This window comes from Macaca nemestrina, chromosome 2 (genome assembly GCF_043159975.1).
Source record: "Macaca nemestrina isolate mMacNem1 chromosome 2, mMacNem.hap1, whole genome shotgun sequence".
NCBI classification, from domain to species: domain Eukaryota; kingdom Metazoa; phylum Chordata; class Mammalia; order Primates; family Cercopithecidae; genus Macaca; species Macaca nemestrina.
In genome coordinates, this window is record NC_092126.1 from 54942734 (window position 1) to 54959683 (window position 16950).

The 16950-nt window shown below is 35.0% G+C and overlaps 1 long non-coding RNA gene across 1 annotated transcript in view; it reads left to right on the forward strand.

Moving 5' to 3' along the window:
- The window catches only part of LOC105499022 (uncharacterized), a 45024-nt gene that overhangs the window by 16487 nt on the left and 11587 nt on the right, over window positions 1-16950 (forward strand). The window contains exon 4 of the long non-coding RNA XR_003013479.2: window positions 3190-11933. This is a non-coding gene — a long non-coding RNA (uncharacterized lncRNA). The remainder of the gene's footprint in view (window positions 1-3189; window positions 11934-16950) is intronic.

Consider the following 16950-nt stretch of genomic DNA (forward strand, 5'->3'; position numbering starts at 1 on the left):
ACCTAGGATGGAATATGGAGAAAACGCAGGAAAGAACAATTCAATGGGTGCTGTATATACGAAACAAAGTTAAGAGAAAGTTGGGTAGGTGGATCAGCAAAGGCTATGATAGCCCTGAAAAGATTTAACATAGAGACATGGGGAACGAAATGAGGAGAAGGAAATTTTGGGTGGAGGAACCAGCATGATAGTAGATGCAAGTCCAGGCAGGGTGTCTCAAACCTGATATCTCAACACTTTGGGAGGCCAAGGCAGGAGGACTGCTTGAGGCCAGGTGTTCAAGACTAAACTAGGCAAAATAGCAAGATCTTATCTCTACAAAAATATTTTAAAATTAGGCAAGTGTGGTGGCACTCACCTGTAGTCCTAGTCGCTCAGGAGGCTGAGGTGAGAGCATTGCTCAGAATTCCCAGGAGTCCCTTGAGTGCAGAAGTTCCAGGGTTTAGTGAGCTATGATCGCACCACGGCACTCCAGCCTCAGCCATACCACAAGACTGTCCCTAAAACAACAACAACAACAACAACAAAAAGATAGTAGATACAGGATACAAGAATCTGTGGCAATTTTGGTGATAAAACTGTTGGCATGTTGTTGACCAACTCTTTTCAAACTCTTAATGGATCAACCACCTTTCCAAATAAAATGTAATATAGAACTCTAATGTAAAAGATTTCAAAGTTATAATTAGAATACAGTTACTTTATAGATTCAAGTTTACACAGTTACTCTTACAATGTTCTGTCTTAATGACATCTAGACATTTGAATCCCGGGTTAATAAACAGCAATTACAGTCTCAGCATCCACTGTACTTGTAACAAAACTTTGTAAAGCTTCTAATAACTACAGATTATTAGGTTTCCAGATAATTCACTTGAAAAACCACTATGGTAGAGAATCTGAAGTACAAACTGACAGGTTTGCCCTTAACTCAGTTAAAAGTTTGAAGGTTTCTTAGTGTGGGAATGATATAGAATAACACTGCTCTGGAAAGGCTAATTTTATAAAAGGAACAGGATGAACTAGATGAAATAAAGATCAGAGGCAAGGAGACCTCATTATTAGCAGGCTGTTGAAATAGTGCAAAAGGGGTTGAACCACAGTGGAGTAAGAATGAGGTATTCATTAGCATTCTAGTTTAAATTAGAGCTTGATTTTAATTTTACAATCTTAGAGATACTATAGCTATTATTACTCCTACATTTAACACATATAATTTTGTTGGCTTTAATCAAATTTTAATTCTCTGAAAATTAACTGTTACATAAGAAATGGAACTTCTTGTAATTATTCTGAATGTTGACTTAGAATTGTATTTGGTTGAAAATGCTAATTTGAAAGAGTTTTTTTGTTGTTGTTGTTTGTTTGTTTGTTTTCTTTAGAGTTTTAGTTCTTTAGCTCTTGGCTTAGGTCAGTCTTTCCAGCATGAGGCGCATTGGATGTAAATCACATGCCATTATTTAAATGTATAAAAGTATTAATAACTTGGTTTAAGTAAGTCCAGACCCTTTGTTTTACATTTCTATTTTCTGTTACATGACTTAATATAAGACAGGATTTATTTTTTCTTAAAATCTTTTCTAAAGAGTATGCTTTCGTCTGATACTGAAACCAGAGTTTAGAGAGAAAAGTTTATAATAGCTTTGTTGTAAGGCTCTAAAAATCAAAGGCAAGTATTTTGAAGACATAAATAGCTACGTCTAAAGGTTCTATCATACTTTATTTATCAATCATCACCAAGCAAACTGATATTCCATATAAGTAAAAATTCCAAAATAATGAATGTTTATCTCTTTAGATGACTTGTTTTTCCATTTCAGTCACTTTGAAAATCTTCTAAAATGCATTCCACACTGCCTTGCTGTTGGAACAACAGTATCATTACAAAATTTTCTTAATACTCTTTTTCAAAATTCAGATTCCTTTCTGGGTACTAATAGTCATTTTTGTTTCCAAAGCACCTAATTTCTTCAGATTTCTCATCCGTAACCATTAGTCAGCCTTCACAGAACACTGAAACAATAAACATACAGGAAAGGTTCTTACAATTGCATATAAAGTAAAATTAAAAATAAGTGATGACTTTAAAGACCACTTTGTGGCAGCCAGACATAGTGGCTCACACCTGTAATCCCAACACTTCGGGAGGCCAAGGCTGGTGGATCACTTGAGGTCAGGAGTTGGAGACCTGCCTGACCAGCATGGTGAAACCCTATCTGTACTAAAAATACAAAAAAATTAGCCGGGTGTGGTGGCACACACCTGTGGTCCCAGCTACTCAGGGGGCTGAGGCAAAAGAATTGTTAGAACCCAGAAGGCAGAAGTTGCAGTGAGCTGAGATCACGCCATTGCACTCTAGCCTGGGCAACAAAGTGAGGCTCTATCTCAAATTTAAAAAAACAAACAAACAAACAAAAAAAACCACTTTGTGGCAGCCATGTAGCAATCAGAGATATTTTACTGGTATTCTTCATATTGTCTCCAAACTATTAAAGTTATTGGATAACTTCTGATTAGGTGGAATATGATTAATTTTCTGCGACAGTTGATTTTAGGTGATTTATATTAAAAGACATGATACAGAGGATATCGGGAAAGTATTCTACTCAATTAAATAAATTAACCATTGTTTTGAGAGGCATGGTTGCATGGAAAGACATCCACTTCATACTGGATATTATAATAGTTGCTACAAGGAAAGTTTACTTTCTGACCAGACATCTCTGTGCTCCCATTGCATTTTACACCATCCCATATCACAGTTCTTGTCTTGTTTTCTTATAGCTGTTTTGCTTAAAATCTTTCTGCCCCTTTCAACTAAACAAACAAACAAAAAGTCCTAAGGGGAAAGATATGCCTGATTTATAGACACAAAGTAAGTACCCAGTATGCACTTATTTTTTGTTTGTAATTAAAATGTCAGGGTCAGCTTAAAACTAGACAGATGCCAGAAACTGAAAACGAAAATGAAGAATAACTCATAACTCATTCTCTCTGGTTCTAGTCCTTGAGGGAATCTGCTAGATTACACACACACACACACACACACACACAGAGAGAGAGAGAGAGAAAAGAAAAGAAAAAAAAAAGAAAAGAAAAAGAAAAAACACTCCTGCCAACCCCTACATACTATCTCTATATCTCTACATCTCTACCCTAACTTTCTAATCTCCTTTCCAACACTTCCAGGTAATGGTCCTCTGCTCCAGCTACACCAATTCTTGAAGGTCTCATTTCACCATGGAAACTATCGTCTGTATTTTCTTCCAACTTATCTGGAGTTGATCCCCAACTCTCAAGTCCTGGAACAGAGAGAAAAGAACACTGAATATGTTCATCGTTTTGATTTTGAAACCAAAAATTTATTAAAAGTGACAAAGAGGTTGAAGGAAATCCCTATAATGCTTTCTTTCATCATTTCCCAATGTGCGATCAGTACAAAGCTAGGCCTTCTGTATATATCCTTTATTATCCTGATAAGAAGTTACTTTTATACCAATTTTTAAGGACAAAAAACAGAAGTTTAGAGATATTAAGTAGTAAAGTCGTCTCTCAGTATCCGTGGGGGGACTGGTTCCAGGACCCCCAGGGATATCAAAATCCATACAAACTGAATTACCTTACATAAAATGGTGTAGTATATGGATATAACCTATGCACAGGTTTTCATCTATGCACATATTCCCATGTATTTCAAACAACCTTTGATTACTTATAATACCTAATACAGTACCTGTACATCACTTCATTCTTGTGGGTTCAACGTAGTTCAGTGCATGTCAATTTTAAGTTTTGCTGTTTGATACTTTGTGGAATTTTTACCTATATATTTTTCACTCACAGTTGGTTGAATCTATGGATATGAAACACACAAATACAAGGGCTAATTGTGTGTCCAGAGACACGAAAGAGAACATTATAGATACAGGATGAAAGCCAGGTTTGCTCAATCTCATGGTGCTGTGTCTTAGAGCAAATAGTATTCTCATGTTTCCTGGTCTCACCTTTCATTGCAAAAGAGTCTCCATTTTCAGAAGCAACCTGGCATTTTCATGAAAGCTACCCTGATGTGCTCTGTCCTCCCTAGTTGTCAAAACCTTTTTCCTCCAGGTTCTGTAAGCCTGAGAGCACTGACTTGTTAAATTACACATAGTTATATAGGGAACCAGATTAATACACAGCAGCCAGATTCATACACAGCAGCATTTTAGTAATGAATTTGGGAAAAACTAAAAATTTTCAGGAACATGCTGGAATGTCAGGCACTGTGACCAGATCCTTGGAAGGTATTTGGGGGCAAGGATATTTACTGGAAACCCATCAAAGGCAGAAAAAGCTGCTTTTTGAAATGCGTATAATCTAATCTTTTCTAGTGACAGAATGACAATTTACATCCAATGTTTGTGGTAGTAGAAGAATTGCTTTATTTAGCAGGAAAGAGGGTATGGATGGTAATGGTTGATGTCTCTGTGTTTAACATGTAGATTGAACAGGAAGTGTGAACTATTAGAAGTAGAAGGCAGATGGAAGGACATGACAATTGAATGAAATGTCAGAAAGAAAATGAATGCACTAGATTTTCTTTTCACAGAGTAACAGTTTCCTTTCCATGACAAGAGACACAGGGACATGCTTATAGATGACAAAGCAATTTTCTTCAATTTACGGTATTTCTTTAGTGCAGGGCTGTCCAATAGAATATCTGTAATAATGGAACATTTTTATTTCTCAGCTGTCTAATAAAATACCCACTAGCTACATATGGCTATTAAGAACTTGAAATGTAGCAAGTGCTATTAAGGAGCTAATGCTTTTAAATTTTTAATTAATTTAAATGTAAATAGCCTCATATTGGACACTGAAGCAGGCAAAATAGGCATTGAAGCCATTTCTCCACCTTTCCTGTCAAATTTAATAACATTGAGTTTTGGTTACGTTTTATTTTTTTAAGTATTATCAAGAATTTGAAGCTATATTGCTGGTAGTATAAGCTAGCTTACTCAGGTGAGAAGTCTGAAGTAAGTGATATGGATCAGCCTTTCAAGCTTTGGTCCATAATGTGTGCTATCACAAATAATGTTATTGAAATAAAAGTAATTTCACAAATATGTGTTAATAGTATCTGTCCAAATACACAAATGAAAATCATTTATATAAAATAGCATGGGATGTTAACAAGTTAAAGTAAAAATTAGTTAAGATGATGGTTCCTTTTGTGCCCTAGGAGAATGCACTATCTGGAAAAAACATCAGCCAGTGACATGAACCTCCTTCCTTAGTGGTTGCATATTGAGAGGAAAGGAGGAACAATAAAAAGAAAGGAGAGAATATAATTCAGGCTTTTCAAACTCAGTTATCCTAGGGCCTAGGCAAAGTGTTAATATGAGATGTATGAATCCATGATAAGTGTGCCCCTCCCTCCCCCAAACTCCCGTCCCCACCACTCCAATGTATTCTGGTCTTCTGGTTACACCAGAGGACCATCTGCTCAGTCAATCTGCCCTCACTACCTCACCACTGCCCCAGTCCACCTGAGGTAGCCACCTGGCTTCTTTCATGAATGTTTCAACACCACTGTACTAAACGATTTCTATAGTCTTCTTTAGTCCTGGCACCTTTTGATTCTAGGATTATATAGTCAATATCCTCAATGGAGGAAAAAGGAGTCCTGCTTGAATCAAAATGCTAAATCTTGGAGTTTTGATGCATAAGGACAACTTTATAACTGCTATAACCACTTATGAATAGAGGCTTTAGAGATTGTTATATGCATTTTTTTCCTATGTGAAGTACTATTCACTGTTTATTTGCACACCAAGTTAGAATCTCTAAATTAAGGGAACTAACTAGTAGTATGTTTACCTTATTTATTTTGCATATTACCACAAAATATCTACCTACCACCAGACTAGGAACAAAATAGGTGCTCCATAAACATTTAATAAGTGAATGGTACAGAGATTCCTATAATAAGCACAATCAAACATATTTGTCTGCACAGTAAAGAGTTACTACTCAACATCTTCAGGCTGAAAAACTTCTGAATCCTTTAACTGTGACAGTGTCTGACAGCATAGCGGTCATTTCATTTTGTACTTTTGTTCACTTTTAATGTCAGACCCCCCAAAAAACATGGCAATAGTTAAAGTCAATGATAAGAATTTATACCTGCTGGTTATGAATCCTTAGAGAGTGGCCATGGAATGCTTTCTCACCCACAAACTTAACTCTGTCTCCTTCCCTCAACTCCCAAAACTTGGCAATTTTCAGCCATTAGTTGATAATATGTGCTGGGATGGTTTCTTTCTGTTTATTCTGCTTAGGAACTATGAGCTTTATGGATCTATAGGTTTACAGTTTTCAACAAATATGGGAATTTTGTCTATTATTTCTGTCCTCTGTTCTCCCTCTTTTTCATTCTGGGTCTCCAGTTACCTATATTGTCCCACAGAGTATTAAAGCTTTGTTTCTGTTTTTTAGTTATTATTTTATCTGTGCTTCATTTTAGATAGCTTCTGTTGCTATAGCTTTAAATCTACTGATCTTTTCTTCTGAAACACATTACTTCCCACTGTTAATTTTACCCAGCGAATTCCTCATTTCATATATTTAATTTTCATCTCTAGAAGTTCCATTTGTTTCTCTTTTACGTTTTCTATTTGTGTCTCATAATTTTTATGTTTTCTTTTATATCCTTGAGGATATGGAGCATATTCTTAATAGATATTTTAAAGTTCTTGTCACCGGTTTTATAATCTCGTTCATTCCTAGGATTGTTTGTCTCTATTGAGTGACTCTTCCCAGTGCCAAACATTGTGAACTTTAATTTGCTGAGAGCCAGATTTTGTTGAATCACTTTAAAGAGTTTTAGGTTTTGGCCACTTTTTAGAACTTTGGTCTTTTGAAGCTTCTTTCTAAGTTATTTTAGGAAAAGTCTAGAATAAAATTTACTCTGGGCTACTTTGACTCCATTTCTAAGATGTGGGCCCTTCTGTGAAATTTACTGGACGTTTTTTGTATTCAATAAGGCACCTCTACTCTGGCTAATCAGAATTCAAAAAACTACCAGTTCTGTGCGAGTTCTGCGAAGTGTTCATCTTACATAATTTTTCTCTTCATGGAAGATATTTCTAGTTTTGACTCATGGGACTTCAGAGTACTCATGCATATTTGGTGTTCAGCCAAAGAATTATAAGGATCTCTAGTCAGATTTTGGAGGTCTTTCTCCATTTAGTTCCTTTATCTCAGGTACTTTGCCCCACAGATGCTAACTGCTACAGCCTCCCCAAACTGGGATATCTGTCCCCCCAATTCAATGAGATTCCCAGGCTTATTCTGGTTTCCTCATTACTTTGCTGCAGCTTGAAAAGTACCTTCAAACAGAACACTCCTCATTTGTTTCTTTTTTCAGAGACCATTATCTACACTGCCTATGGTCCAGGGTCTGTCTTTTTATTTTTCCTTCTTCCAACTTTTATTTTAGGTTCAGGGGGTACATGTGCAGGTTTGTTCCATGGGAGAATTATGTGTTGCTGGGGTTTGGTGTACAAACTATTTAATCATCCAGATATCAAGCGTAGTCTCCAACAAGTAGGTTTTTCGTCCTCACCCTTCTCCCACCTTCTACCCTCAAGTAAGCTCCAGTGTCTGTTGTTCCCCTCTTACAAGTTTCCAACTTGTAAGTGAGAACGTGCAGTATTTTGTTCCCTTTCCCTGCATTAATTAACTTAGGTTGATGGCATCCAGCTGCATCCATGCTGCAAAGGACATAATTTGATTCTGTTTTATGGCTGCATGTATTACGTGGTGTATTGTACCGCATTTTCTTTATCCAGTATACCATTGATGGCCATCTAGATTGATTCCATGTTTCCGCTATTGTAAAATGTACTGCAGTGAACATACATGTGCATATGTCTTTATGGTAAGACAATTTATATTCCTTTAGGTATATAACCAGTAATGGGATTGCTGGGTCAGAAGGGTAGTTCTGTTTTAAGTTCTTTGAGGACTCTCCAAACTGCTTTCCACTGTGGCTGAACTAATCCAGTTTCTAAAAATAAATATTTTCTATATTTACTCAGTTTGCTAGTTGTTTATGGGTGAAAGTTAATTCTACACTCTGTCACTCCCCCAGGGCCAGCAGCAGAAGTCTCCTGGTTTTCAAGCATGACTTCCTATTGTGCTCATGGTTTCACTTCAGTTGCTTTTAACACACAAGGTCCTGTCTTACCACTGTGCTTATATGTATACAAAATTAAAACATTCCTGAATAAGTGATTGTTTTTGCTTAGGTTATTGCTTTTCCTATTCTCAAGAGAATCTAAAATATTTTTTGATCTAGATTTTTGACTGGAATATCAAACCACTTTTGAGACAAGAGGCTTTTATATTTGAGATGGAGAATCAGGTGGAGACAGAATTAGAACTGTTCACTCACAATTCCAATTTTTAGTGGTGGTATCTGCAGATTCAGGCTGCCATAAGAATGAATTCAAATCTCAGTAAAAATGAAAGTATGATATTATATAGATTTTTATTATAATTAGTTAATTATAAGATAAGAGAGAAAATTTTCTCTTGTTGATTGACTTTTGCTTTCTCTTCTAGGTGTTACCTATTACTCTATTTTCAGTGAAACCCAGGATTATGTGACAGAAAGTTTTTGTATGAAAACTCCTTGAAAATCAGTTTTAAATGTAGCTACAAAGTTAGGCAGTTACTACCATTTCAAATTAGGAAGAAGATATAGCTACAGATCTAGTTAGGCAGAAATTATCATTTTTTTTACCTTTAAAGATGAGAAATATAGAACTATTACCAAAATTAATCTTAATGTAATAATCATCATGAAGCATTAGTGAACATATAACTTAATAGCTTTGTTCCATTTGAATCAGAAAATTCACAGATTCTATGGAGTGCCAGTGGTGCCAAGATTATATTATATCATTGTTTTAAAATTATTATTCTTATCTCTATAATACAATTCAACCACAAAAAAATGATTTTTTTTTTTTTAGAGTCAGGGTCTCGTTCTGTCACCCAAGCTGGAGTGCAGTGGCACAATCAAAGCTCACTGCAGTCCCAAACTCCTGGCCCCAAGTGATCCTCCCACCTCAGTTTCCCAAGTAGCTGGAATTACAGGCGCACGCCACCATGCCTGGTTGATTTTTTATTTTATTTTATTTTAGTAGAAATGGGGTTTTACTATGTTGCCCAGGCTGGGAAAAAATGATTCTTATGTGCAGAATTAAGATATGCTGTGTGCCCTAGAGGAAGAAGAATACCCAAGTGATTTTTGGTGTTGACCTAAACCTTTATTCAAGAACATTCATCTTTTAATAACAATGTTTTACTGTATACATTTGTAAGTACGTAAACCACATTTTAAAAAATGCTCATCTATTCCTAAAAATCATCCTAAGTAAAGTTACTAATTGAATCAGGTAAACAGCAAAGACCTTTTTGTGACATATTTTAGAGTGAAATACCCATGATTTTTAACTTTAAACATTTAGCAGCATAAACAGTGGTAAGTTTGCCTTAGACCATTTGGAAACTTGCCTGGAAAGAGTTTGGGTCTTAGAAAGAATTTTGCTTCAACATGAGATCCGTGAATTGGAGAGCTGTGAAGCACTGTGCAGAGAGGCACCAACACTTTCCCACCCCCTTTATAGTTAGTTGTAGGACCTCCTGTAACAATACCCCTTTTGAAAACACTATTACAATGGATGATAGTACATTGATTCAGTCACATTTCTAGTCTTTCATAGTACAGTTAAAGATGGTATTGTTTTCTTGACCAAGCTAAAATAAAACAGATGCAAGTAAATCAGACAAAGATGTGAATTCGGCATATGAGTGGACACGGTAGAATTAATATTTATTCCTTATTGTTTAGTTAAGCAGTGTCAAACATATTCTGTTAATATGAACAAGGGGGTAATGCTTTCATAGTAAAAATTGCTAAATTTGGCAAATTTTGAAATTTAGTAACTTAAACATTTGAAAAAGAGAGTAATGGGCAGAAACATGATACTAAAATCTGGAACATCTACTAAAGAGTAGAATAATTCATACACTGAGTCACTCATTCATCAAATGCCTGTGAATGCTCTGTGTGTGTGTGTGTGTGTGTGTGTGTGTGTGTGTGTGTATGTGTAATTATAAATATTGCTGTGCTAAGTGATATGGGGAATGCGAATTATATTAGGTCAAAGTACAGCCATCACCAGTCTAATATCCACTGTGATGTGAAAATAAGACACTATTAGTACACAACAAAGTGGAATTTATTTATTTATTTATTTTTAAATTTGTATAGATTCAGGCAGTACATGTGCAGGTTTGTTACATGGATATATTTTGCAGTGGTGGACTTTGGGCTCAGTCTCCTGCCTTTTGGAGTTGAAAGTGTTTAAATGCTAAACTCTTCTGGAAACACCCTCACAGACACACTCTGAAATAATGTTTTACCAGCTATCTGAGCATCCCTTAGCCCAGGAAATCATTTAAGAAATATATCTTGATATGTTTTACTAACTGATGGAGAATGTTCTTTATTATTATCTTTTCCAAACAATACTTTATGTCACCGTGGAGAAAGAGCATAATTCACCAACAATTCAGTACGGTTTTCTTCAGGTTTTCTGTGTAATGGTTTTGGAATTTTCAATTAAAACAGTTGAGATTCTTGCATGGAAAGCATGCTTTAAAATATTTCTCTTTCTCAATCTTGCTACCTAATAGCAAATGTAACTTTATGAGATATAATTTTAATCAATGCTCACCAATCGGGAATTGTTAATTTTTCCAATTTGCTATATATGCTGAAGAACCAGGGTATTTAGTCTTTTGAATGAAAAAAATTGCTTTCTTAAGAAGTTAGAGGTGCAGCACACCAACATGGCACATGTATACATATGTAACAAACCTGCACGTTGTGCACATGTACCCTAGAACTTAAAGTATAATAAAAAAGAAAAATAAATAAAATAAAATAAAATTTTCAGCAACCATATTAAATATCTATAAAAAGAAAAAGAAGTTAAAGTAGATAATATTCTGCTCACCACTTGAATAATATGTATACAAATATGATAACATAAAATGATGAATATGACAACATAAATAACATGAAAATTGTAATAATATAATATCAAATATAAAATATATGTGGTAAATGATATATCACATGTACAAATTGTCTATAGTTTTGCAATGTGTTTATTATATTTGACTTTTATAAATTTTTATTTTTTTCAATAATATGCTACGAATTTGAAATGAATAAGCCTCTTTGTGTATGTCAATCAGGTATGTAACTATTATTTCTAAAGTGGAAATAATTTGGGTTTCTAGTTATATTTAAGGAGTTTTTACAAAATTTTGAAAGAATCCCCAAGTGTTTTACTGAACTTTATCAAGAAACAGTAATCCAAAGTTAATTATGTGCCAGGCAAAGAACTATGTGCTATTTACAGAATTGCTTGTTTGTTTGTTTGAGACAAGGTCTTACTCTGACACCGGGCTAGAGGGTAGTGGTGCAATCATTCCAGCTCACTGCAACCTCAAACTCCTGGGCTCAAGTGATCCTTTGTTTCAGCCTCTCGAGTAGCTAGGACTACAGACAGGAGCCACCACACCCAGCTAATTTTTTAATTTTTTATAGAGATGAGATCTCACTATATTGCCCAGGCTGGTCTCAAATTCCTGGCCTCAAGCCATCTTCCTGCCTCAACCTTCCAAACTGCTGGGATTACATGCATGAGCCACCATGCCTGACCAAAATTGTTTTAAATTAACTGCCCATGTCATTAGCATCACATTTGTTACCCTTCTAGTGTATTTTATTAAATTCTTAACTAACTCAACTGTTGCTTTCTCCTTTGTTCCAGTTTACATGCAATCAAATAATCAACAACTTAGAGGTAATTTATTTTAAACTCCCTCATTTTACAAATGTAAAGGTAAAGTCAAGAAAGGTTTGGTGATTTTTTTTTGCATTTAAAATTTTAAACCTATAGAGCAGTTGAAGTAATAGTATAATGAACAACCATATAATCTTCACCATTTGATAACATTTTGGCAAATTTCTTTGTTCTCTTTTCCTCACACATACACATATGCATACGTATGTATGTTGAATTTTTAATTACTTGCTGTTAAACATCATGATACCTCACATCTAATGTTTTAAAATATACCTGCTAAGTAGGACATTGTCCTACAAAAGCACATTATTATTATTACCTCCAAAATTACTTAGTGTAATTCAGTTATAACGTCTAATGTATCATTCGTGTTCAGATTTTTGTCTCCAACAGGTCTTTTATAATTTTTTTTTTCTTTATACTGGGATTCAATCAAAGTTCATTCATTACATTTGGTTAAGAATCATTGGAATCTTTTAATTTAAAACAATTCCTATACTTTTTAGTTTTTTATTTTAATGATGCTTAATTTTGTGAGAGTCCAAGCCACTTGTCTTACACAATGTCTCTATTTGGATTTGTTTGTTTCTTTATGATCAGATTCAAGTTGACATTTTTGGCACAAATATTAGGCAGTTAGGTGACACTAGATAGTTCTTATTGTGTCAATGAGGAATCACATAAAGTTATATTGTCTCACTATTGGTGATCCTAAATTATATCACTCAATTAATGGATTGATCTCAAGATCTCTTCATTATAAGGTCTATTTTCCTTTTATAATTTAAAGTTATCTGTGATATGATATTTTTAAACTGTGTGAATATTCTGTTCTCTAATAAACTTTCACCAAGTGGTTTGCAAATTTCTGATATTCTTGCCTAAGTTACATATTACTTTGGGGGTTGTATAATGATGATGTTTTAAGTCTGTAATTCTATATTTATTGTTAACATTCCTCTCTATGAAAGACAGCTCCTCTTTTTCAGACATCTTTATTTCCTTGTCCCTTCCCATCATTGTCAAGGATCACTTCAGCACAACTGTCTCCTTTCCCAGAGAGCCCTGTCTCACTCCTCACTTTTAACATGGCAAATGCTCTAGTCTTCATCCATGCGTCAACATCTATCATCCTAGCCATTTCAGACATGCCTTGAAAGCCACTCAGTCCCAATGGCTCTGAAGGGCTCTCGTGGCTTCATGACTCCCAGGTCCTCGTGGCTCTGAAGGACTGAGGAATGACTGGGCACGAGAGGTCCAGAAGAAAGGGTTTAGACTCAACCATGACACGGCTTAATGAAACCAAAGTTTGGATGGTAGGATTAAGGCTGAGGGACATATTATTTATTTATACCTTTAATGGACAATTTCAAAAATAAGAAAAGCAGTAAAATGGTAAAATCAACCCTCAAATACCCATCATTCAATTTCAAGAACTTTTAACATGTTGCCAATTTTATTGGATCTATTTTTCACTCTATTTTTTGTTGTCTAAGGAAAATCCTATGCATGATGTCATTCTATTCTTATATATGTCAGTATTTATTAAACTGATAGGGTTTGTGGTATGCAGAATTCCAAGATGGTCCCCCTAGATTCCTGGACCCTAGAGTACACACACATTATCCCATTTATTCAGTCAAACACTAACCTAGGCACTGCTCTAAAGGATTTTGCAAAAGTAATTAAGAACCTCAGTCAATTGACCTTAACGTAGGAAGATAATCTGGGTCGGCCTGGCCTAATCATATGAGCTCTTTAAATCTCAGTCTAGAGTTCAGAGTCAGAGAAAGTCAGAGATTTAATACATAAGGGGGATTCAATATGCAAGACATTCTCCATTACTATTAATAGCTTGAAGATAGAGGGCGTCACGTGGCAAAGAATGAGTCCTCTAGGAGCTGAGAGCCGCTCTGGTCAACAGCAAGTAAGAAAATGAGAACTTCAGTCCTAAAAGCATAGAGAACTGAATCTTGTCCACACCTGATATGAAATTGGACCCTAATCCTCAGATAGGAGTAGCAACCTCTAATGTTGCCTTGTTTTCAGCAGTGTAAGATCCTAATAAGAGAACTCAGGCAAGATTCCTGATCCATAGAAAGTGGAGATAATAAATTTGAATTTTTTCAAGTTCCTAAATTTATGGTAATTTGAAAACTATAGAAAACTAACAGGATTGTAATAAAACTGTATATTTGCAAATAAAATAAAATAAAATAAAACTGTGGTAAACTAATTTTTTAAGAAATACCACCATACCATTATCACACCTAACAAAATTAGCAATCATTACTGGGGAAAAGACAGTCTTTTCAATAAATGGTACTGGGAAAACTGGATATCCATATGTGGAGAATGAAATTAGACCCCATATCTCTTGCCATATACAAAAATCAAATCAAAGTGGATTAAAGACTTAAATCTAGGACCTCAAACTGTGAAACTACAAGAAAACATTACTTTGAGCAAAGATTTATTGAGCAATACTCCACAAGCACAGGCAATCAAAGCAAAAATGGACAAATGAGATCACATCAAGTGAAAAAGCTTCTGCACAGCAAAGGATATAATCAACAAAGTGAAGAGACAGCCCACAGAATGGGAGGAAATATTTGCAAACTACCCATCTGACAATGGATAAATAACCAGAATATATAAGGAGCTCAAACAACTCCAAAGGAAAAAATCTGATTACCTGATCAAAAAATAGTCAAAAGATGTTAATAAACGTTTCTCAAAAGAAGACGTAGATTGATGGGCATTTGGGTTGGTTCTAAGTCTATGTGGCACATATACACCATGGAATACTCTGCAGCCATCAGAAAGGATGAGTTCATGTCCTTTGCAGGGACACGGATGAAGCTGGAAATCATTCTCAGCAAACTAACACGGGAACAGAAAACCAAACACCGCATGTTTTCACTCATAAGTGGGAGTTGAACAATGAGAACACATGGACACAGGGAGGGGAACATCACACACTGGGGCCTGTCAGGGAGTTGGCGGCTAGGGGAGGGATAGCATTAGGAGAAATACCTAATGTAGATGATGGGTTGATGGGTGCAGGAATCCACCACGGCATGTGTATACCTATGTAACAAACCTGCATGTTCTGCACATGTATCCCAGAACTTAAAGGAAAAAACAAAAGCTGAGATACAACCTTGGAAAAAAGAAAGAAGACATACAAATGGCAAATAGACATATGAAAAGGTGTTCAACATCACTGATCATCAGAGAAATGCAAATCAAAACCACAATGAAATATTATCTCAGCTCAGTTAAAATGCCTTACATACAAAAGACAGGCAATAACAAATGCTCGAGAGGATGCAAAGAAAAGGGAACCCTCATACACTGTTGGTGGAAATGTAAATTAGCACAACCACTATAGGGAACAGTGTGGAAGTTGAGCTAACAATTGAGCTACAATATGATCCAGCAATCCCACTGCTGGGTATATACCCCAAAGAAAGGAAATCAGTATATCAAAGAGATATCTGCGCTCCCATGTTTGTTGCAGTACTGTGTACAATAGCTAAAATTTGGAAGCACCTAAGTTTCCATCAACAGATGAATGGATAAAGCAAGTGTGGTACATACACACAACAGAGTACTATTCATTCATAAAAAAGAATGACCTCATTCAACTAATGGAGTGATCTCAAGATCTCTTCATTATAAAGGTCTATTTTCTCTTTCTAATTTAAAAAAGTTATCTCTACTATGATATTTTAAAACTGTGTGAATATTCTGTTCTCTAATAAACTTTCACCAATTGGTTTGCAAATCTCTGATATTCTTGTCTAAATTACATATTACTTTGGGGGTTGTATAATGATGATGTTTTAACTCTGTAATTCTGTATTTATTAACATTCCTCTCTAGGAAAGATAGCTCCTCTTTTTCAGGCATCTTTATTTCCTTGTCCTTTCCCATCATTATGTTCCTTCTCATCATAACATTATGTTAACATTATGTTAAGTAAATAAGCCAGGCATAGAAAGACAAACATCACATTTTCTCACTTATTTGTGGGATCTAAAAACCAAAACAATTGAACTTACAGAAATAGAGAATAGGATTGTTCCAGGGCCAGGGAATGGTAGTAAGGGGCTGGAGGGGAAGTAGGGATGGTTAATGGGTACAAAAAAAAAAAGATAGAAAGAATGAATAAAACCTGCTATCTGATACCACAATAAGGTTACTGTAGTCAACAATAACTTAATTGTACATTTTAAAATAACTTAAAGAGTGTAATTGGATTGTTTGTAACTCAAAGGATAAATGCTTGAGAAGCATTCTCATTCTCCATGATGTGCTTATTTCACATTGCATGTTTGTATCAAAACATCTCATATAACCCATAAATATATATACCTACTATATACCCACAAGTTTTTAAAAAATAATTTAACAAAAAAAAATGAGAAAACAATCATTGCTCACTATGTTTGATCTCTGAGGGCTTTTAAAAGACATAATAATCATGACTGCTGTGTTATTTGTTAAGTAGGCTTTCATGAATCTGTCAGGAAAGTTAACAACATCATATAACCTTATAATTATGAGAGAGCAAATTCAAACAACTAACATGCAAATAAACTTTTGGATCACATCCCAAAAAAACTTGGAGTCTGTCTGTATTTCTCAAATTAATTAGTTGAAGAGTTGTAATCAAATGACTGTGGAGACCAAATTACTTAGAACATGTTAAATCATGTCATAGTTAACGTCTCCTCTTTGGTGAATCTCTGCCATTGTAAATAATTCCAATGAGTCACTTATTCTAAAAGTTGAGTGTGTATCATTTGCATTGCATATTACTTATTCTCACAAAGGTGTTTTCCCTTTCCAATCCCTTTTATAACATTTCCAGTGCAACCACCTCTCTTCTTGTACCTCAAGGTTTGGTTTTGTAAATAAACTACATAAGGAATAAAATACTGAATGATGATATACCCAAGAGTTAATAATTTTTCATTCTGAGATGTTAGTCATATTACTTTCTGAA